Here is a 22,923-nt window from a genome sequence, read left to right on the forward strand (position 1 = left end):
GGCGTTCGGAGTCGTTTCGACTCATAATATAGAAGGAAGGACTCTCTCTGTAGTTCCGACAAAAGGATTTATCTAAGAAAAATCAAATTCCTCCAGCAAGTAGTGCCATGGATGTGGATGGCGCAAACATGCAATATTTCTCTCACTCCTTAACGTCCTTCTCTCTCTAGCCTGATCTGGTAATTTTCACTCTTGTTTGCTAGGAGGAGAGGTCAGGGTTTCCGTTCTTCTCCGTCCCAGCCACGAAAATTAATATTGAGACGAGATGAACTCCAAACAAACCATCGTCAAATTTCCATAAAAGTTGTTATTGTCTATCGAACGAACATATTCGTTTTCTTAGGCAGAGCCAAAGCGAAAATAAAAAAAAATGAAGTGGCCGTGTTCAATTTATTTTTAGTTTCGTAAGAAGAAGGACTTTAGCAACAGGATCAAAAAAAAAAAGAAAAGCCCACATATGAAAGACTCCGTTTACCACAGCTGGACTTCGAGTATTTAGGGTCCCGACGGTCGGTAAAGCCGATTTCAGTGGAGACCACAAATACTAGGTGGTAAGATTTGCTCTGCAAGTTCAGTGACTTCCTTTTGATAGATGATTAGCCAGACCTCAATTATAATATGACGACCTATACAGTTGTTTCTGATGTAATCTGATTATACGAGCTTTGATCCCCAACTATTGTAGAGGAATGCATTAACATTTCTTTTGCCTCTCCCCTTTTTTCCGTTGATCCAATCAAGCGAGAACTGTACATGGAATAGTAGCGATCACATATCATTCGAAATTGTGCATAGGTCAATATTCGCTAAACTGTTTTGATGCTGTGTCTTAATTTTGGCAGTACCTGAGCTGAGGTCTTAAGTTTCTCTGCGATGACACTATTTTCAAATCCAAAAATCTTAAGAGGAAATTAAGACGAATTTTTTTTCTTATTGCTATACTTCTAATATATGAATTTATTCTTTCGTACGAGAACAAAATGAGTCGGATATTAACAAGTAAATCCAACAGAGATAGATTATGACAGTCCTAGTTGCAGAATAAAGTATCATTTAGTAGTAGAATTTTCGTAGTACAATAACTTCTACCACATAAAAGTGAAATTTCCGCATAATAGGTGTTATGCTTTAGGAGGTCTAAGTGATGATGTAGTAAACGAAATGTCTTTACCGCATTTTCGAATCTCGAGTCACGAATTTGATGTTATAACAGATGAAACGTCCCCTTTCAACAATTATACATGACTGTCCTTAAACTGACATACAATATTTTTAGCGCAACGCAATCTGACTTTCAAAAATCCCTACAAAAGAATGGCCCTGACTAACATTAACCTATACGTTTCACAAATCACTTACCTCACAAAAATCTTGGTTACTCGAACTACTGCAATACAGCAAGCGCCACTACTGCCAGCTAAATAAAAGATTCAAACTATGGAAGGCACTAACTACTGATAGGGATAGTTAGCAAATGAAAGATATTAATAGAGAACAAACAATGTATTTACCTTAATGTCATCATATATATATATATATATATAGAGCAGTTCATGACAAATTTCAAAACTCCGTCATCTCTCTCCCCACATCCACCACTGCTGGCGGCTCACCTCCAACTGCGCAACGCTACGCGCTGTTCACAGCCAACTGCCGCTGCCCAACACTACAATTGCAGACAAAAATGCAAACTAGCCACAGACTGCACACAGCACAGCCAGTGATTTTCATACAGAGCGCTACGTAACGTTGCCAATAAGAAAACATAAACAGCCTACTTACACAGATTTCAATGAAAGTTCCTAAAATATGTTGTGATAACATTTGTTTGACGCAAGAGTGAAAAGTACAACGAGATAATTTAGTAAAAAAGAAAATCCCTTGACTCATTTGAGATATGGTTCTGCAGACATCTATGGAGTATACCTGTAAATAGGAAATCCTTCAAAAAACTGGCAAAGAGAGGAAATTACGCAAAAGGATCAAGTGAACACGAGGGTAGTGGACGACTTACCTAATGTGCCACAACCACTTCTTGTTGTGTTATACAGATAACGATGATGATGATGATGATGATGATGATGATAATGATAATGATGATTTTGATTACGTGCTCTTCCCATTAGGAAGGTCTATCACTGCCAGATCGGCATTCTCCGTTCCCCCCAGATTTTCAGTGTCCATTCCGTGGCTGTGTGTGATGTGTTTACCTTGTTGTCGTCAGTTAACAGGAATCTTCTGGTACCTACGGTCATTTCTTCTTGCGCATCTTTTATTATGTAGGCTACTCTCATCCACTGCCTTCTGCAATACGTTTACCCCGTGGTTTCTGCCACCCTTTGTAACATAATCTCATTCCTTATTTTACCTGTCCAAGTCACACCTTCCGTTCTTTTCCCAAGCTACATCCCAAAAAGCACTAACAAACATTTTCACCATACTCTGCCGCAATTTTCATGTTTACATACCATACAGGGAAACATTTTATACAAAACATTTCATTAATCTTTTCCTTCACTGTTTATTTAACGGATCACAGAAAATACTCTTTCTTCTGTAAAATACTTCTTCTGCTGTAGCTGTTCAGTAACTTAACGCCCTACGTCCCAGATGTTATCATCTTCTTTCTCTAACTGATCCTGAATCATCACTTTTATCGCCTCTGAGTGCCTGGTAAACGTATCTACCGTCATCTTCTTCACATTCATCGTCATTCCATATTCCTCAAAGCTTGTGTTCAGTTCTACGTGCATCATTAAAAGAAAGGAAGGTCTGAGGATGAATGAATTGCTACCTTTCAGTAATGTAAGATTCAAAAAGTATGCAGAAATAAAGACGTTGATTTGTAATATATCAACATGGGTTGTTGGCCTATCGAAAGAATATGAAGGAAAATAATAATTTATTTGAATGGTTCTAGAGTTGCTGTTCTAATTTCTTGCCCTATACTATTTTAGTGCCCAATGAAGGGTATTTTTCTGAGTAATTCCTTATCAAAAGACATTCCAGAAAGTGGCAGTGCCTAATTACTGAGGATTAATTTATTTTCTGCGAGGACAGAAACACTGTTTTACAACATTCCGCACAGGTACAAAGGTCTCGCTCCGCTATATTTTCTCTACAGAGACGATTCGCGCGCTGGCATATAATACGATAAAAAGAAGCAAACATATATATCTATACAACGAGCAACTCTGGAACAGTCCTATTAATGAAGCAGAATATCCTTTGAAGTGAAAAGTATCTCCACGTCGTTCTTTTCTCACAGCGCTGGCGACACGAACACAATGAATGGTAAAGAATACCAAATGTGGCGAAGCTCTCTGGAAGCACAAAGTTTAGTTCAAACGTGTCCGCTGCGCGAATTCGGCTTTTATCATGCTTCTTGACATCAGTCAAATAAAACTGGTTCCACTTCGAAAGATTTCGCTTTTCCCTTCATCTTTCTGTGTGCATGATAGTCTCTTATTTGCTTTCAGCTGTTTCGGTAAAGCAGATGACGATAAATGCTTACTGTATGCGTCCGTAGTCCAACAGTTCTGAGAAATGGCTGAAGACAAAGGCATTTGAGAGCTTATTAACAGCGTTCAAATTTATTTTATGTACTCGACCCAATTCTTTTCCTTTTATGAAGAAATTATGGTATTGCAGAACTACATTCCCGATAGCGAATATCTGAAAGCATGTTTTCAAGCTGGCTCAGCAGTCTGAATATTTCAGGAAAACTCGTGACTGTTGTCGGAGTCTGAACTGCTCGTCACTGTTCCGTTTACTTCCAAACATTGTTATTTCGGCTAACTTCCATCTTCAACGTAGTGAAAATGTTTCCTTCTCAGAGTAGCAACATCATACATGCTCTATAAATTATTTTCCGTACTCTAGTTTAGGAGCAGGCGTTCTATTTTCTCTCTCCATTGATTCTTCCGGTGCTAAGTTAACCATTCCTGCACGCTGTAGGACATGCGACGCTAACATATCCCAATTTTCTACATGTCTATCCCTTTATCTGACGTCGATGAAGCAAACAATGCGACCAGCCCCAAGGAAACTTCAGAGACAGTTCGCCTTTTTCTTCTTCGACGAAGTAACTGCTGGTGAAATATTCGTAAAATATGTATCTTCTCATTCGTCAGGCTTCTGATTAGTGATACAGACGGCCACGAAGTCCTCCCATCACATCAGATTAGCACTTAAATCTTGCGTGCTGAGTTATTTGTTGGTTACACACCCTAAGACCAAGTGTATAAACAAACGTAGTGTAGGGAATCAGCCTACTCACGCCGTAGTAAATTCACATCAGTCTTTCCATTGTGTGCCAACCAGTCCGCTGTAACTAGCTCTGACGTCATAAATGTTGCGCAATACTTTTAAAATCAAGTAAATAACCTGAAACGTTTCTAGCATGTCAGGAGTAATACTAAATTAATATGTGTTGAATATCAGTTCGATAACTTTAACCATTTTCGAAATTTGGATGTTTTTCTGTAAAAATCATTGGCGCAACAGAAAAGAGCTAGAGACTTAAAAATTTAGATTCCTTTTCCAAAATTATTTAATAGAAACAGTACTTTGGCTCTCACAAATTAAAAATTTTGTTGAAATTCATGATTTTCTGGTTTTTGTCTTAAAAATTAAGGAAGCGAGATAGATTAAGTAGGCTAATAAATAAGGCTAGGATGTTTATTTTTAAGTAGAATGGAGATCCGCTATAATCATAAAGATGTGAGAAGTTTCAACTGAACAACTATAAAACTATAGTGATAGCGCATCTTCAAAGGGCAAGTTCAGAGCTCGTCTACTGCGTGTAGTGTGATTAAATTAATTCTCTCGCCCAAAATATTTAACTTAGCCACGTGTCAAACTTTTATTATAATTACTTACCTGTATGCTGAATGCACATTTAAATTGAGAGCTTCATCGGCCATCAGCAAAAGAAGCTATGATTTATTCGGTAACTTAATGTGGTGCATTACTAGCCCAGCGGCTAGTCAGGAGAGCCGATTTGATCAGGCGTTCCCTTAGCCGTCTGCACCGCGGCTTTGTATATAAGAACGCTGCGTGAGAAAAAAAGGCTCCAGTTCTCTCCAGACGCTGAATAGCACACCATCTGTGTCGGGAGTCGTGTCGCGTCGGTATCATTGCTATAAACAGCCTCGGGTGCCGTATTAAGTTACTCGGGATACGCGTAACCATGAAATCATTTTCGAGTGAAGTGTTAATTCTGGGATGACTTTAATTATCTATCTTCAGTTTGCGTTTGTCGTTTTCTTCACGTGCCGTCGCAGGACAGACATTCTACCATTATTTAGCGTGGCGTTTGACGAACGTTATCATCAAATTATGGCGAGCATTCACTTAAACATTTAATTTGGACAGTTATAGTTGCATCAGCGCATTAGACTCTGAACTGGTCTGTTAGATTGTGTGGATTCTTTTTTTTTTTTCATCTGTGACTTTCAGAATATAGAGAACGTTTTTTTTTCACAATCGTTTTTTATTATAAATCCCAGACAAATTCCTCAGAGCTATAAGCTGTAGCTATAAGTGTATTTCTCAGATGAAGTGGGCACTTGGAATTCTAATTACAGGCTTCACATTTTGCTAATCACTTTCTGGTTGCCAATATTGTAGTTAGAGAGCCAGTGTTGAGAATGGCAAAAGACAGCATAAATAATAGGAACATTTATTTAACAACAATAATTCCACCCGCCGCCCCACATATGGTTAAATGGCAGGGAAATGCATAATTTCAACATTACAAAACATTATATATTAACAACATAATCTCCACCAGCCGCCCCACAGTAGCACAACGAAAGAATCATCCCAATGGGAAACAAATCGGCAGATGTGACGTACATGTAAAGGCAAATAAATTACTACCATTTCTTCGTTGTCGGCCCGTGTGGCAGGTGACAGATTGATATCCCACCCCTATCCGGGAGGCATCAGATACGCATTCGCTTCTCATCGAGACTCAGTTTGAAGCGGAACTCACCAGTGAAGACAATTCTATTCCAGTCAGTGAGGCTCCAGGCCCCAGTGACCATCGAAGACATGTCTGGAGGAGGCCCGGACGGACGTGGGATACCAACCTTTCACCTGCCATGCAGCCCAACATCCAGAAACATGGCCTGGGGAGCCATTTATTTCCATAACAGGACCCCTTTGGTTGTCATCCGCATCATCCTTAGAGTATAGCGGTACGTCGACGACATTCTGCGTCATGTTTTGTGGTTCTTCGTGGCAAGCCATCCAGGGCTTCCGATTCAGCAAGATAATGCCTGTCCACATACGGCAAGGGTTTCTACTGCTTGTCTTTGTGCTTACCAAACGCTACCTTGCCAGCAAGGCGCCGCCGGCCGCAGTGGCCGAGAGGTTCTAGGCGCTTCAGTCTGGAAACGCTACAGCGCAGGTTAGAATCCTGCCTCGGGCATAGATGTGTGTGATGTCCTTAGGTTAGTTAGGTTTAAGTGGTTCTAAGTTCTAGGAGACTGATGACCTCAGATGTTAAGTTCCATAGTACTCAGAGCCAGTTTTAGTAAGGTGCCAGATCTCTCGCCGGTTGGCAACATTTGGAGCATTTGGAGCAGTGCTCTCTAACTCTCTTCCAACTCTCTCAGGACTCAACTGCACAGAATTGGGCGCGATATCCCTCAAGAGGACGTCCAACAACTCCGCCAATCAATGGCAGCTTGCATATTGGTCAGAGATGGAGCAACCGTTATTAGCTTGCTCAATTCTTTGCCTTGAACAAATTATCCAATTTTTCTGAAATTGTAATCATTTATTTGTCTGTTTGTACAATTTCTTCGTCCAATCTCTGTCTTCATCCGCAGTATTTACCCTCTACAGCATCTTTCACGGCGTCTTACCACAAGTGCTATCATCCTGCTCCTTTTTCATATCACTGTGCTCCATATGTTTGATACCTGGTAGTCAAGGAAGGCAGGAATCGGTTACGATTGTGGATGGGGCCATAATCAGTTACTACTGGTTGTCCTTTCTTTATCACACACAATTTATTTAAAATCAACAACAAATTAAAATAATGGCAATAATTTAAGAACTGTTTCACAGCTGAAAGTTTTAATGGACATAAATTACGAATTGTTTAAACTTGTTGTAAGTTACAATTACAGTTATTAAAATATAAAAGACAAATCATCAACAATCTTAAAACTAACTGTTAAAACGAAATTACCAAACTGTGATTTTAAGACAAGTAACCATGATCACGGCTGAGGGCCTTCATGGCAATAAATTAAGAATTGTTTCACGACTGAATGGCAATTATTAAAAAAATTTAACAAACATACTGTCAAACAGCAATGCAATAGCAAAAGTTAATTTAAAAGACAGGCAACTGATCACCAAACAGATGAGGTAAAATGATAACAAACTTGGTAGCACAGCGATTTTACTTGCTGTAACACCAAAAGTGGCAATTATATTTAAAAAAATTTAGAACATACAATAAAACAGCAAACATACTAACAATGTTATTTCAAAAGAACAATCAACTGATACTCGAACAGGTGAGACAAATTATGGTAAGTTGGTAATACAATAATAAAATAATAACACAATAATAAAACACAAGGGCCAGTCACAGATGGTGCTCCAGCAATCGACCACTGAGTAAATGAGGCCAAAAACACTTTCGCGAGCAATGAGAAAGGCAGCAAGAGTTGCATTCACAATACAAGATGGTAACTCAGACTAGTGGCAGTCTAACGAATGACTAATAATAGTCTCCTAAAGCTACCTAACGACCGATAAACAGTGCTACGATGGAACAACACGTCAAGGCCGGACCTGGCGGTCAGCACTATGCCCTCATAATGCTGTGTTAAGAGCGTCCGAATGGAGAAAGAAACCACAACTACCAGAGCAGAAGAAACACAAACCGACCTACAATCAAGGAAACTGTCAAAACTACACGCCTTACCTGACAGCAGCGGCTAGGCGAGGAAACGTACACTGCGATCACATACAATAACCTCCAGGGCAGGTAGCTGGGGCGTTAGCGGCCACCAGGCAGGAAAAATACCACTGGTTGAACTTAACAAATAGTAACACATAGAATGCAGCAATTAATAACAAGAGGTCGAGGAAAGCTAATTAGATCCGCCTTCCCCAAGCACTCCACTCGCTGCTCCTCGTCTCGGCGCACTGCGAGCAGCAACACGAACTCATAATGGTGGAGGTTTCACTACTCGGATTAAAATCCACTCAAATTAAAGCTTGTTGGATTCAGTTGATGACTAGGTCAGGGTACATGACCTAGTCATGTACCCTCGCGACCACAGCCCTTTCACCGGGCAGTGCATGCGTGCTGCCAGCGGTTCCAGCGTGTTGTCGCACTGCACTCGTGGCTCCTCTGGAGTCCCCTACCGAACTGCTTACTCACATGTGCTGGAAGAACAGCCACGTCACCCTAAACATAGGACCACAGGTACTACATATCAATAACGCCGCTTCTGTCACTAGTGTACAGGCAACGATTGCGAAACCAGTGGCGCCAGTCAACACAAGAAGAGGACCAACAACCGCAACCATGTCAACTAAACGATACAGTCTGGCCTCAAATAGAGGACGGAAACCTACAACAGCACCAACTCGAGCCGCAGCACGGCTCAACTTTCCCCTCTCAAGGCGAAACCCAGGAAGGGGTGGGGTTCTAGGAGTCCCAACTGGCGGCCTAACCAAACTTAATTTCATTAAGGTGAACCCGGTATTGCTTGCCGCTACGGTTGTCCTTAACCAGAAGTTTATCTTGACCTAAATCCGCATAATCGTACACGAACCCAGAAAACGGGGCATAAACTTAGCAAGGTTGCAACAGGCACCTCCCTCCTGGGAAAATTACGAACATACACCTGATCTCCCGGATTACCCCTGAACGCTCGCCTGGCGCTATTCCAGTTTTCCTCGACGACCTGAGGGGTGATCTCCACAGGAGTTAGGTCTTGAATCCCCAATAAGTTCGAAAGGGGGGAAATGACATGAAAACACCAAAGAAACCGAAGTAGCCTTAAAAGTCTCACGACTGGCGGCATTGAAGGCAAATCAAAGCCAAGAGAGACTAGAATCCTACTTACTGGGAGACTTCTGATGAAAGATGATCAGTTCGGATTTAACGTGACGATCGTCCCTTTCCGCAAAGGACCCCTGCGGATAATTTGGAGTGGTAGTTACATGCTTAAAACTGCTTTGAAAACAGTTGGCCTTGAAGGGGGCCGAAAGAAAGGCCGGTGCGTTATCATAAACGAGTTGCTTAGGAGGCCCAAACACCCAAACACACTGAATACGTTAGTTAAATCCGCAATGGTGGTGGCAGCCGTCACATTACGACTTGGAAAAAGCCAGGTAAACCACGAAAACGCGTCGATAACGACTCACACATACCGATGGCCTCTTTTGGTGCGAGGTAAGCGCCCCACATAATTAATATAGAGTTTTTCCATCGGGCAATATTCACGCTCACAACTAAGGAACCCCTGTCGAACAGCGTTATTCGGTTTGGCGTTATTTCTCTAACGCCTCGGTCAATAGACGGCGAAGTCAGATGCTCCTTAATCCCGCCAATCAACGAGTTGTGAAAATGGAAAACTGGGAGTATTTGGGTACTTGTTAGACGGATCTTAACCTCCTTGGTTTGTAGGTCAGTTTTCGTAGCCGACTTTTCCAGGAGTCCCATTATTTCTCGTTTATCAGCCCATATAATTTTCAACTACAGAGTGAATATTAATCCAACTGACAAACTGCGGAGACGGTTTCCTGACTGGAAATGGAGGAAGAAGTTCTTATGAACGTGTGTCTAGAAGCGCAGTGTTGCCACCGTAGATGGCGGTGACGATTGAAAGATGCTATGAACAAGAGCCGTGTGTTCCTTGTGTGTTTGTGTGTTTGACTCAGCGCACAGTAAGCAGCAGAATGGTTCGTCGATAAAGAGCGCTATTGACACAACTCCCGTAATTTTTATGGTCTGTTACAAAAACTATCCTCCTCATGGAAACCCATTGCTGATAATCCTTGTTCCAGATGATAAGGACAGTAGCGGTAGCCACGCAGGATACGCATAACCGTACACCATGTTGGTGGATCACCTGCCTGGAGCTTGTACTAAGTTTCATCTCAATATCCTGCAGAACGATCTTCCAGATGTAATGTACGCATATTCCGCCTCCTACCGGTTCCTTCACCTGTCTGAAAGAACCCAAGATCACTCAAACACCCCAAAAGGGCTTGACATGTTGTGTGGTGTGTTTCATGTCTATTAGGATACTTGTTTGGCCTCTCGACCGTTTCCATCTGCTTGGCCGTACACATACACCATCTCGGCATGTTTACGACATGAATACCGGAGCGTCCTGCTGCTTACAGTGCGCTGCGTCAACCACGCAGCCTGTAACACACAGAAAGTTGTCAGAAGAACTTTCATGCGTTAGCGCCATCTGGTGACAACAGTGCATTTCTGAACACTCATTCATGGGACCCTTTTTCCTCCATTTCCAGTCAGGAATCCGTAGCTGCAGTTTGTCGTTGTGTTAATGTTCACCCAGAATACAGGGTGTTACAAAAAGGTAAGGCCAAACTTTCAGGAAACATTCCTCACACACAAATAATGAAAATATGTTATGTGGACATGTGTTCGGAAACACTTACTTTCCATGTTAGAGCTCATTTTATTACTTCTCTTCAAATAACATTAATCATGGAATGGAAACACACAGTAACAGAACGTACCAGCGTGACTTCAAACACTTTGTTACAGGAAATGTTCAAACTGTCCTCCGTTAGGGAAGATACATGCATCCACCCTCCGTCGCATGGAATCCCTGATGCGCTGATGCAGCCCTGGAGAATGGCGTATTGTATCACAGCCGTCCACAATACGAGCACGAAGAGTCTCTACATTTGGTACCGGGGTTGCGTAGACAAGAGCTTTCAAATGCCCCCATAAATGAAAGTCAAGAGGGTTGAGGTCAGGAGAGCGTGGAGGCCATGAAATCGGTCTGCCTCTACCAATCCATCGGTCACCGAATCTGTTGTTGAGAAGCGAACGAACACTTCGACTGAAATGTGCAGGAGCTCCATCGTGCATGAACCACATGTTCTGTCGTACTTGTAAAGGCACATGTTGTAGCAGCACAGGTAGAGTATCCCGTATGAAATCATAATAACGTGCTCCATTGAGCGTAGGTGGAAGAACATGGGGCCCAATCGAGACATCACCAACAATGCCTGCCCAAACGTTCACAGAAATTCTGTGTTGATGACGTGATTGCACAGTTGCGTGCGGATTCTCGTCAGCCCACACATGTTGATCGTGAAAATTTACAATTTGATCACGTTGATATGAAGCCTCATCCATAAAGAGAACATTTGCACTGAAATGAGAATTGACACATTGTTGGATGAACCATTCGCAGAAGTGTACCCGTGGAGGCCAATCAGCTGCTGATAGTGCCTGCACACGATGTACATGGTACGGAAACATCTGGTTCTCCCGTAGCACTCTCCATAGAGTGACGTGGTCAGCGTTATCTTGTACAGCAGCAACTTCTCTGACGATGACATTAGGGTTATCGTCAACTGCACGAAGAATTGGCTCGTCCATTGCAGGTGTCCTCGTCGTTCTAGGTCTTCCCCAGTCGCGAGCCATAGGCTGGATTGTTCCGTGCCTCCTAAGACGCCGATCAATTGCTTCGAACGTCTTCTTGTCGGGACACCTTCGTCCTGGAAATGTGTCTCGATACAAACGTACCGCGCCACGGCTATTGCCCCGTGCTAATCCATACATCAAATGGGCATCTGCTAACTCCGCATTTGTAAACATTGCACTGACTGCAAAATCACGTTCGTGATGAACACTAACCTGTTGATGCTACGTACTGATGTGTTGTAGAGCAATGAGTCACATGTCAACACAAGCACCGAACTCAACATTACCTTCCTTCAACTTTTCTTTATTTATGTGTGAGGAATGTTTCATGAAAGTTGGGCCGTACCTTTCTGTAGCACCCTGTATAACCACCTGTTCAACGCTTCGTTTCTCTCGTTTTCCGATTTTCCCAATGCTCGCGATTATCATACAACGCTGTGCTGCAGACGTACATTCCCAGGTATTCCTTCCTGAGATTGCAACCAATTCTGATAGTAATAGATATAGTCGGTGAAAGAATATCGATCTGCCTGAGCTGTTCTGCTTTTCATGTCCTCTTTCCTTCATGGGTCATTTATTATTTTGCATACAGGGTAGCAGAAATTCGTGACCTCTTGGTTACCAGTTTGATGTTATACTTACGGGTAATCTTATTTTACAACTACTCGTTATTTTCCTCTTTCTTTGCTTTACCCTCAATCTGCAGTGTGTGTTTATTAGGGCATTTCATCCAACAGGTATTGCAATTCTTCTTCACTTTCACTGAGGATAGCAAAGTCATCCGTGAATCTTTTGATACCATTTCACCGTCAATGTTAATCCTCTTCCTGAATCTTTATTTTATTTCTGTCATCTTCTATATACAAAATGAACTGAGAATATGCACCGTTATACATTGTCGAACGTTTTTTCTAGGTCGACAAATCGTAAGAACGAGTCTTCATTTTACTTAAGTCTTGCTGCCATTGAAAATCGCAATGTCAAAACTGCCTCTATAGTGCCTTTAACATTCCGAAAATCAAAGTGAAGGTTGTCCAACAGATCCTCAATGTCCGTTTTAGTTCTTCTGTTGGTCAATCTTTTCAGCAACTCGTGTGCATGAGGCGTTAAGCTTATTCCCACGAGTTCTCACGCGTATTTGCCTTTGGTACCTTGATATCGCCTGTATGTTTATTTGTGGTAATCCCTCTGCACTCTTAATGTTGACGCCCTTGTTTTTAATTTCACAGAAGTTTCTTTTGACTTTACTTTTACGCTGGGTCTCGTATCCCGACTTTTTTGATGCAGCCATTTCGTCTTGGTTTGACTTGCTTCCTATTATTTCAGTCCTAGGTGACGTATACAGCAGTATTTTTGTTCTTACTCCTTTCTTCGTTCACTAGAAGTATTTCTTCTGTTACCTTCCTTGTACTTCTGTTTGTCTGCCCAACGTCTGTAACTACCCTTTCTGAAGATGTCCACTCCTATGTATGCCTATACCAATATTCTTTGTCGCATTATGTGCAGCATTAGAGACCTCCAAATGCAACTTATTATTTCTCACCACACCGATATTCCAGACGATAAGCTCGTACTTTAGTTTGCTATTCATCAATACTAAATTTTGATATATGCTCTTGGTCACACCTAAGAACAAAATGTCTGATTTTATAATCTCTGTTCAAGATATGATCAAGCTGGAATCTTACCGTATCTCAAGAACTTTTCCCATTATACCTCATCTGCTTGTGTTGTTTGGCCAGTGTATTCTCTGTGGCTATGAGCAATATACTGTGCAACTCAAGTAGGCTTTCTCATCTGTCATTCCTTCTACCAAGCACATACACTCCTGGAAATTGAAATAAGAACACCGTGAATTCATTGTCCCAGGAAGGGGAAACTTTATTGACACATTCCTGGGGTCAGATACATCACATGATCACACTCACAGAACCACAGGCACATAGACACAGGCAACAGAGCATGCACAATGTCGGCACTAGTACAGTGTATATCCACCTTTCGCAGCAATGCAGGCTGCTATTCTCCCATGGAGACGATCGTAGAGATGCTGGATGTAGTCCTGTGGAACGGCTTGCCATGCCACTTCCACCTGGCGCCTCAGTTGGACCAGCGTTCGTGCTGGACGTGCAGACCGCGTGAGACGACGCTTCATCCAGTCCCAAACATGCTCAATGGGGGACAGATCCGGAGATCTTGCTGGCCAGGGTAGTTGACTTACACCTTCTAGAGCACGTTGGGTGGCACGGGATACATGCGGACGTGCATTGTCCTGTTGGAACAGCAAGTTCCCTTGCCGGTCTAGGAATGGTAGAACGATGGGTTCGATGACGGTTTGGATGTACCGTGCACTATTCAGTGTCCCCTCGACGATCACCAGTGGTGTACGGCCAGTGTAGGAGATCGCTCCCCACACCATGATGCCGGGTGTTGGCCCTGTGTGCCTCGGTCGTATGCAGTCCTGATTGTGGCGCTCACCTGCACGGCGCCAAACACGCATACGACCGTCATTGGCACCAAGGCAGAAGCGACTCTCATCGCTGAAGACGACACGTCTCCATTCGTCCCTCCATTCACGCCTGTCGCGACACCACTGGAGGCGGGCTGCACGATGTTGGGGCGTGAGCGGAAGACGGCCTAACGGTGTGCGGGACCGTGGCCCAGCTTCATGGAAACGGTTGCGAATGGTCCTCGCCGATACCCCAGGAGCAACAGTGTCCCTAATTTGCTGGGAAGTGGCGGTGCGGTCCCCTACGGCACTGCGTAGGATCCTACGGTCTTGGCGTGCATCCGTGCGTCGCTGCGGTCCGGTCCCAGGTCGACGGGCACGTGCACCTTCCGCCGACCACTGGCGACAACATCGATGTACTGTGGAGACCCCACGCCCCACGTGTTGAGCAATTCGGCGGTACGTCCACCCGGCCTCCCGCATGCCCACTATACGCCCTCGCTCAAAGTCCGTCAACTGCACATACGGTTCACGTCCACGCTGTCGCGGCATGCTACCAGTGTTAAAGACTGCGATGGAGCTCCGTATGCCACGGCAAACTGGCTGACACTGACGGCGGCGGTGCACAAATGCTGCGCAGCTAGCGCCATTCGACGGCGAACACCGCGGTTCCTGGTGTGTCCGCTGTGCCGTGCGTGTGATCATTGCTTGTACAGCCCTCTCGCAGTGTCCGGAGCAAGTATGGTGGGTCTGACACACCGGTGTCAATGTGTTCTTTTTTCCATTTCCAGGAGTGTATTATCCTTTACTATTGCTTTCCACCATCCATGATTATTAGATTACTGTCTCCCTTTATATATTGAGTTACGCTGTAAATATCCTCACATTCTACTTGTGGCCTCGGCATGTATACCTCAACTATTGCTGCTGGTGTTGGTTTCTGATTACAACAATCTTATCACTGAACTGTTCACACTAACTCAGTGTGTGCCATACCTTCCTACTCCCGTGATACCATTTTCAGCTGCTGCAGACATATTCCTTCGACTAGAAACCTTTATTCGTATTTCAGCTCACTGACTCCCATTATATATTAAGCCTTTGCATTCCTTTTCCAAATTTTCTATCTCCCCCAACATACTCAATCATGACATATCAGGCTCCGATTCGTATGACATGATCGATTCGTTGATTACTCAGACTTTTTCTCGTGATATCCATCCCCTTGGCAATCCCCTGCCGGAGATCCAAATGGGAGATTAATCTGGAATCTTAACCCTGTGTAGCGATCATCATGACACTGTTTGAATTGCAGGATACGTCTCCTGTGGGCACACGTTATGTGTTTTTAGTGCGGTGGTCTCCATTGGTTTCTGAATCATCATGTAATTGATCAATGTTGATTATACCAACTTTTAGGGGTAGTTTCCAGCACCAAGGACGAGAGGTTGCTATGAAACTCTGTCCGTTCCTACGCCCTCTTCGACATGGGTGTCGGTAGATCGAGGATAACTTCTTATAAGTGTCGATCAAAAAGTTTCTGCTCGAAGGTCCTTCTCTCCAGAACCGCTTTTACAGTCAGCAAAATCGCTATTGAGGCAACTATCCCACCGACGCACTAGGTTGTAGGTACCCGTTTGGTGAAAAAATCCGTAAATGTCTGCTGCACATAATTGTCTGACAGTAATCGTCGTCCTTTCAGGGCCTTATTTAAGGGAACGAAGTCGCGGTAACCGCATGGGAAGAGATCAGTTTCACAGGTGGGTGCTGGAATGTCTCCCAGTTGTGTTGATGTTAATTCTGCGTTACGAGTTTTGCGATATGGGGACTTGCGGTATCATGAAGCAGCAGCAAGGAACTTGGCGCGTGTTCCAAAACGGATGTGTTTTCGATACGTATACTGGAGAATTCACTTTAATCATTCTTCGATGCATATTATAAAGTCACTCAGCTATCTTCACTTACTGTTATTTATATTTTGCATGTACTGAGCCTTTTATACTGAGATGTTTCCCACACCACCTTGTGTTGTGGTTTATATATATATATATATATATATATATATATATATATATATATATATATATATGTGTGTGTGTGTGTGTGTGTGTGTGTGTGTTTTGTTGTAGTGAATACACACACCGCTGGTGGGGGACAGAGCGATAAGAGCGATGGTTGAAACTGCTTTCACACTACACGCTTCCGTTGCTATGGCGATCTGCTCCAGCTGCTGCAGATGCTTTATTGAAGCTGAAAGTGTTAAAGTTGCGGAGAAATATCCGTCGGAGCTCTGTTGCCCACAATCAGATTTTCCTTCAGTTCTTAGATACATTGGTGCAAAAAAAAAAAAAAAAGATCCGTGAAATCACTTCTTTTCCGAAGAAAGCATCAAATTATTTAATTAGAACTGAACTCTCCGTCGGAATTGTTCTCGAGCTGGCATTCATTAATAGATCACACTTGAGTATACGTCGTTTGTGGAAATAACACGTACCTTTCGGAAATGAACGAAGTTATATTGACCTTAGCGTCAATGAAATTCTTTGCGCACATGAATTACCGATTCTCTATCATATATAGAGATGTATATACAAATTCTCTTCAAAATCTCGCAATGGCGTCGATTTGTATTACACAATACAGAATACATACCTTCCTCTAGAAATTAAGATCAAAAGCTTACTATCTAATTATCTAAGTGCACTACTCGACAGAGTAATAAAGAATATCTTCGTCTCTCTCTCTCTCGTACTGTGACATTAATGCATAGCAATCTTATTACGTGATACAGCACACGAATGCTACACTAATTCCTTGCCTATACGTCGTTGCTTATATACCCGTATCGCAGTCGCGCTTCGTCGCATATACGCTATAGTAACGCCCTCAGATAGAAAACTATTAATCACCCTTATAAAAGGGAAGCTTTTGTTCACTACTGCAGAAGATTTTATTCAAAATTTAAGGAGTAGCTACCCTGAACTGTGGATCTAGGACGTCTCGGCTACTTCCCCCTATTTCACATGTGTTCTTAAAACTAACATCATTTCATCTACATAAACATACATACAACATGTATGTCGGAGGGTACCTTGTAGTACTGCTAGTCATTTTCTTTACTGTTCTATCCGAAAATGGAGCAATAGAGAAACGACTGTTAATATGCAAGCGTATCTTATCTGGGCTTCGCGGTTCTTACGCGAAACTTACGTTGGCGACAATGGGATAGTTCTGCATTCAGCTGCAAATGCCTGTTCTGAACATTTTCTCTGTAGCGCTTCGCGGAAAGACCTTCTTCTTCTTCTTCTTCTTCCCTCTAGGGATGGCCGTTTCAGTTCACAAAGCACGTTCGTAACTCTCTCGTGTCGATCGAACCTACTACGCGTAAGATCCAAGAAATGTACACAAAACACCGAAGTCACACCCGGCTCTTACACCCCAAAAGATCCGCTGAGGTCAAATCCTACATCGACACCAGTCACTCCAAGCTATGACAATGTCGAAATTCTAACCTCGATCTCATCTTTTCGAGACTGAGTGGTGAAGGAAACAATAGAATCTCCTTAACCAAAGAATTTAATCGAAAGAGAAAGCGGCTCCAGCCTGGAAAAAGCGTGGAATTCTGACATTTCTTTGATAAACACCCAAAGATGTCACTACAGTGCAACAACTATTGACACATCGATATCCCAGCATGGATCGACATGTTCCCTACAGATTCAGTTTACACAAATATCTTTCCCAGAAAGACATCTCTGGCGCTAGTGTATGCATGGTTATATGTGAAGTGGAGCGGTCAATGGGTTTAAAAGGCCGACGTGAGCCTTCAGTCGATTTTCGGCTGAAGAGCAGCGCATAAGCTGCTGCCAGCCCGCCCCGATAGGGAATTGAAATACAATGTAGGGAAAAAAAATCTTCAGTCGACTCAGTCGAAAGACGGCCTAAAGCTATGTGGCCGAAGTACCAGGTGAAGAAGTAGGGTTTCAGCAGTTGCGCGCCTGGTATCTTATTTATTTATTTGCTGCTACCATTTACAAATGACCTTCCATCGAATTACTAAGACAAGGCTTATTTTCACACGATGAAATTTTACACGTACAGAACGTGAAACGTATTTTATATTTCTTATTAGTAATAAGAATTAATAATATTGCAACTTGAAATACATACGGACTTAAAAGCAATTACGAAATGAAAATCTAATAATTTTCTGTTTGTGAGATGAAGTTAGTAATTGAGGAAGATGGAAAGAGGTTGTTGTGGTGTCACCGCTAGACACCACACTTGCTAGGTGGTAACTTAAATCGGCCGCGGTCCTGTAGTACATGTCGGACCCGCGTGTCGCCACTGTGTAATCGCAATCCTAGCGCCACCACATGGCAGGTCACAAGACACGGACATGACCTCGCCCCAGTTGTACGGACGACATAGCTGGCGACTAGACCTACCAAGTATTCCTCTCATTTGCCGAGAGACAGATTAAATAGCCTTCAGCTAGTCCATCGCTACTACCTAGCAAGGCGCCATGTGTATCATTGCTAATTGCTTACTACTATGCAAGAGATGTATTTCAACAAGAACAAGACTACATTAAAGTTAAGTATATTAAAATCTCTCTTCTTTCTTTATAGTTTTCATCCAGTCTCCTGTTTCAGAATTTACGCCCGTCTGCGTTAGTTTCGCGTGCACCTAGCCACTCATTGTGTCGAGACCTTAGGGAATCGACACAACAGTTGTGACATACTATACTTTATGACATATTATGCATTAGAAAAAACTTTCTAAGATAACAAGAATTTTGCATTTAAGAATGATAAATAAAAAATAATAGGAAAGTACATAGATTTGTAGTAGGGATTTTGTGTTAGCAGAAGAGCCAACACCGTGTTACGAGTGGAGGCCGAAATGCACGCGTTTTAGCTCACGCAGGCTGGCGTGAGGAGGGAAGAATTATACTGATGTGAGGTCTGGAACATGACAAGGAATGAGAATTCAGAAAGCGGACGTAATTAGTTTGATACTTAACTTTAATCCATTAATGATGAACGTCGCTCTTGACGGTACATGATTCACAATATCATCTGTTCAGAATACATTCTTGAAGATAGTTCTTATACACTCCTGGAAATTGAAATAAGAACACCGTGAATTCATTGTCCCAGGAAGGGGGAACTTTATTGACACATTCCTGGGGTCAGATACATCACATGATCACACTGACAGAATCACAGGCACATAGACACAGGCAACAGAGCATGCACAATGTCGGCACTAGTACAGTGTATATCCACCTTTCGCAGCAATGCAGGCTGCTATTCTCCCATGGAGACGATCGTAGAGATGCTGGATGTAGTCCTGTGGAACGGCTTGCCATGCCATTTCCACCTGGCGCCTCAGTTGGACCAGCGTTCGTGCTGGACGTGCAGACCGCGTGAGACGACGCTTCATCCAGTCCCAAACATGCTCAATGGGGGACAGATCCGGAGATCTTGCTGGCCTGGGTAGTTGACTTACACCTTCTAGAGCACGTTGGGTGGTACGGGATACATGCGGACGTGCATTGTCCTGTTGGAACAGCACGTTCCCTTGCCGGTCTAGGAATGGTAGAACGATGGGTTCGATGACGGTTTGGATGTACCGTGCACTATTCAGTGTCCCCTCGACGATCACCAGTGGTTTACGGCCAGTGTAGGAGATCGCTCCCCACACCATGATGCCGGGTGCTGGCCCTGTGTGCCTCGGTCGTATGCAGTCCTGATTGTGGCGCTCACCTGCACGGCGCCAAACACGCATACGACCATCATTGGCACCAAGGCAAAAGCGACTCTCATCGCTGAAGACGACACGTCTCCATTCGTCCCTCCATTCACGCCTGTCGCGACACCACTGGGAGCGGGCTGCACGATGTTAGGGCGTGAGCGGAAGACGGCCTAACGGTGTGCGGGACCGTAGCCCAGCTTCATGGAGACGGTTGCGAATGGTCCTCGCCGATACCCCAGGAGCAAGTGTGTCCCTAATTTGCTGGGAAGTGGCGGTGCGGTCCCCTACGGCACTGCGTAGGATCCTACGGTCTTGGCGTGCATCCGTGTGTCGCTGCGGTCCGGTCCCAGGTCGACGGGCACGTGCACCTTCCGCCGACCACTGGCGACAACATCGATGTACTGTGGAGACCTCACGCCCCACGTGTTGATCAATTCGGCGGTACGTCCACCCGGCCTCCCGCATGCCCACTATACGCCCTCGCTCAAAGTCCGTCAACTGCACATACGGTTCACGTCCACGCTGTCGCGGCGTGCTACCAGTGTTAAAGACTGCGATGGAGCTCCGTATGCCACGGCAAACTGGCTGACACTGACGGCGGCGGTGCACAAATGCTGCGCAGCTAGCGCCATTCGACGGCCAACACCGTGGTTCCTGGTGTGTCCGCTGTGCCGTGCGTGTGATCATTGCTTGTACAGCCCTCTCGCAGTGTCCGGAGCAAGTATGGTGGGTCTAACACACCGGTGTCAATGTGTTCTTTTTTCCATTTCCAGGAGTGTAGTAACTGAATATGGCGCCTTGCTAGGTTGTAGCAAATGACGTAGCTGAAGGCTATGCTAAACTATCGTCTCTGCAAATGAGAGCGTATGCAGGCAGTGAACCATCACTAGCAAATTCTGCTGTACAACTGGGGCGAGTGCTAGGGAGTCTCTCTAGACTAGACCTGCCGTGTGGCGGCGCTCGGTCTGCAATTACTGGCCGGCCGCGGTGGTCTAGCGGTTCTAGGCGCGCAGTCCGGAACCGCGCGACTGCTACGGTCGCAGGTTCGAATCCTGCCTCGGGCATGGATGTGTGTGATGATGTCCTTAGGTTAGTCAGGTTTAAGTAGTTCTAAGTTCTAGGGGACTGATGACCACAGATGTTAGGTCCCATAGTGCTCAGAGCCATTTGAACCATTTTTTTGCAATTACTGATAGTGGCGACACGCGGGTCCGACGTATACTAACGGACCGCGGCCGATTTAAAGGCTATCACCTAGCAAGTGTTGTGTCTGGCGGTGACACCACAAGGGATCCCACCACCTAGTTATCTTATGTGTGACGGATCGGCAAATCATTGAACCTGTCACATTCTTACTAAATATCTTTAACATCCATTTGGTAAAATGGTTCGCCTTCGGTAGCTGAATGGTCAGCGTGACGGATTGTCAGTCCTCTGGGCCCGAGTTCGATTTCCGGATGGGTGGGGGTATTTACTCCGCCCAGGGAATAGGTTTTGTGCTGTCCTCATCATCATCCTATCATCCTCATCGGCTGCAGGTCGCCGAAGTGGCGTCAAATTGAAAGACAGGCAACCGGTGAGCGGCCTGCCCGGCGGAGGGCCCTAGCCATGCGAGTAAATTAAATTTGATAAACTAACGTGCACAGGAGTGTGTTGTATTTCTCTTACATTACATTTGTCACAGGTTGGTTGGTTGGTTGGTTGGTTTGGGGAAGGAGACCAGACAGCGTGGTCATCGGTCTCATCGGATTAGGGAAGGATGGGGAAGGAAGTCGGCCGTGCCCTTTCAGAGGAACCATCCCGGCATTTGCCTGGAGTGATTTAGGGAAATCACGGAAAACCTAAATCAGGATGGCCGGACGCGGGATTGAACCGTCGTCCTCCCGAATGCGAGTCCAGTGTCTTACCACTGCGCCACCTCGCTCGGTTATAACAAACATCCATGCCCGAGGCAGGATTCGAACCTGCAACCGTAGCGGTCTTGCGGTTCCAGACTGCAGCGCCTTTAACCGCACGGCCACTTCGGCCGGCTTGTCACAGGTCATTTGTGCTTTACACAAAGGCATAATCGGTACATTATTTGTGCACCTCCGATTTCCTTATCTCTACATGTTATGCGCATGGTGTTTCTAATGTCTGTAAAGTAAAACCTCATGTAAGTTAAATAACCGATTGAATCATTTTCCTAAGCTTAATAAAAAGTATATCACTTAAATTACACATATTACTCAAGACATTTATACATGTATTAAAATGACAGTTAATCCTGTTCTGTGTTCCTTAATTTGGTCTTATCTTACATCTAGGTGTGTAGGTTAATCTCACTGTTTACATCTGTTTCAGCATCTGAGTCTATTTCTAAATTTGTGTCTGTGTCTCTGTCATTCCAAATATGATGTTCCCGTATTTCTGTGCTTGTCTTATTTGTGTATGTTTTGTATAATTCGCGTAACGTACGTGATAAATTATCGGTTTTTTATTCGGTATGCTCCAATAGTAAGCTTGCCGTAGAATTAGCACTATGTTGTCATCCTCAGTTCGGAGTCTGTCACAGTGTAAAGTGACATATTTAGGACTTCCTAGTTCTCCGCAGGTGCACATGGGTATTCGGCTGAGATCAAATCGATGGAGGTGTTGTGGGTGTGGACCATGGTCTACCATGGTCCGTGTAGTATCTATATGTTTCCTTGATGTTTTAGAAATAGCTGTTTACTGACGCCCATTCTCTCTGACAGTTATCATTTCACCAGCGATTTAGTTGGCGCATTTCTGTGGTGTCCTCTCTTATAATTTCAAATACTTTGTCGCCTCTACTCTTTTTCAAGTGGTACGTTGCTGCTCTTTGACGGATGGCGATGTCAAAAATGAGGTCCTCGATATCTCGAGCAGAATACTTCTTTGGCCACGTCTCACGATGATTTTATGTGTTGCAAACCTCAGTCGATCGACAACTAATAGATCTTGTACTGAGTTATCTACGAAGCAGCTTTTATGGGCACATGTTGAGACAAGAGTCGGCGTTAGTTGATATGAGCGTTGCTGC

The 22,923-nt window shown here is 44.0% G+C and overlaps 1 protein-coding gene across 1 annotated transcript in view; it reads left to right on the plus strand.

Annotated features, from left to right (window-relative positions):
* Positions 1 to 22,923, plus strand: part of LOC126252963 (uncharacterized) — a 529,370-nt gene that overhangs the window by 147,069 nt on the left and 359,378 nt on the right. The gene's annotated exons all lie outside the window — the stretch shown is intronic.

Source organism: Schistocerca nitens, chromosome 4 (genome assembly GCF_023898315.1).
Source record: "Schistocerca nitens isolate TAMUIC-IGC-003100 chromosome 4, iqSchNite1.1, whole genome shotgun sequence".
NCBI lineage: Eukaryota > Metazoa > Arthropoda > Insecta > Orthoptera > Acrididae > Schistocerca > Schistocerca nitens.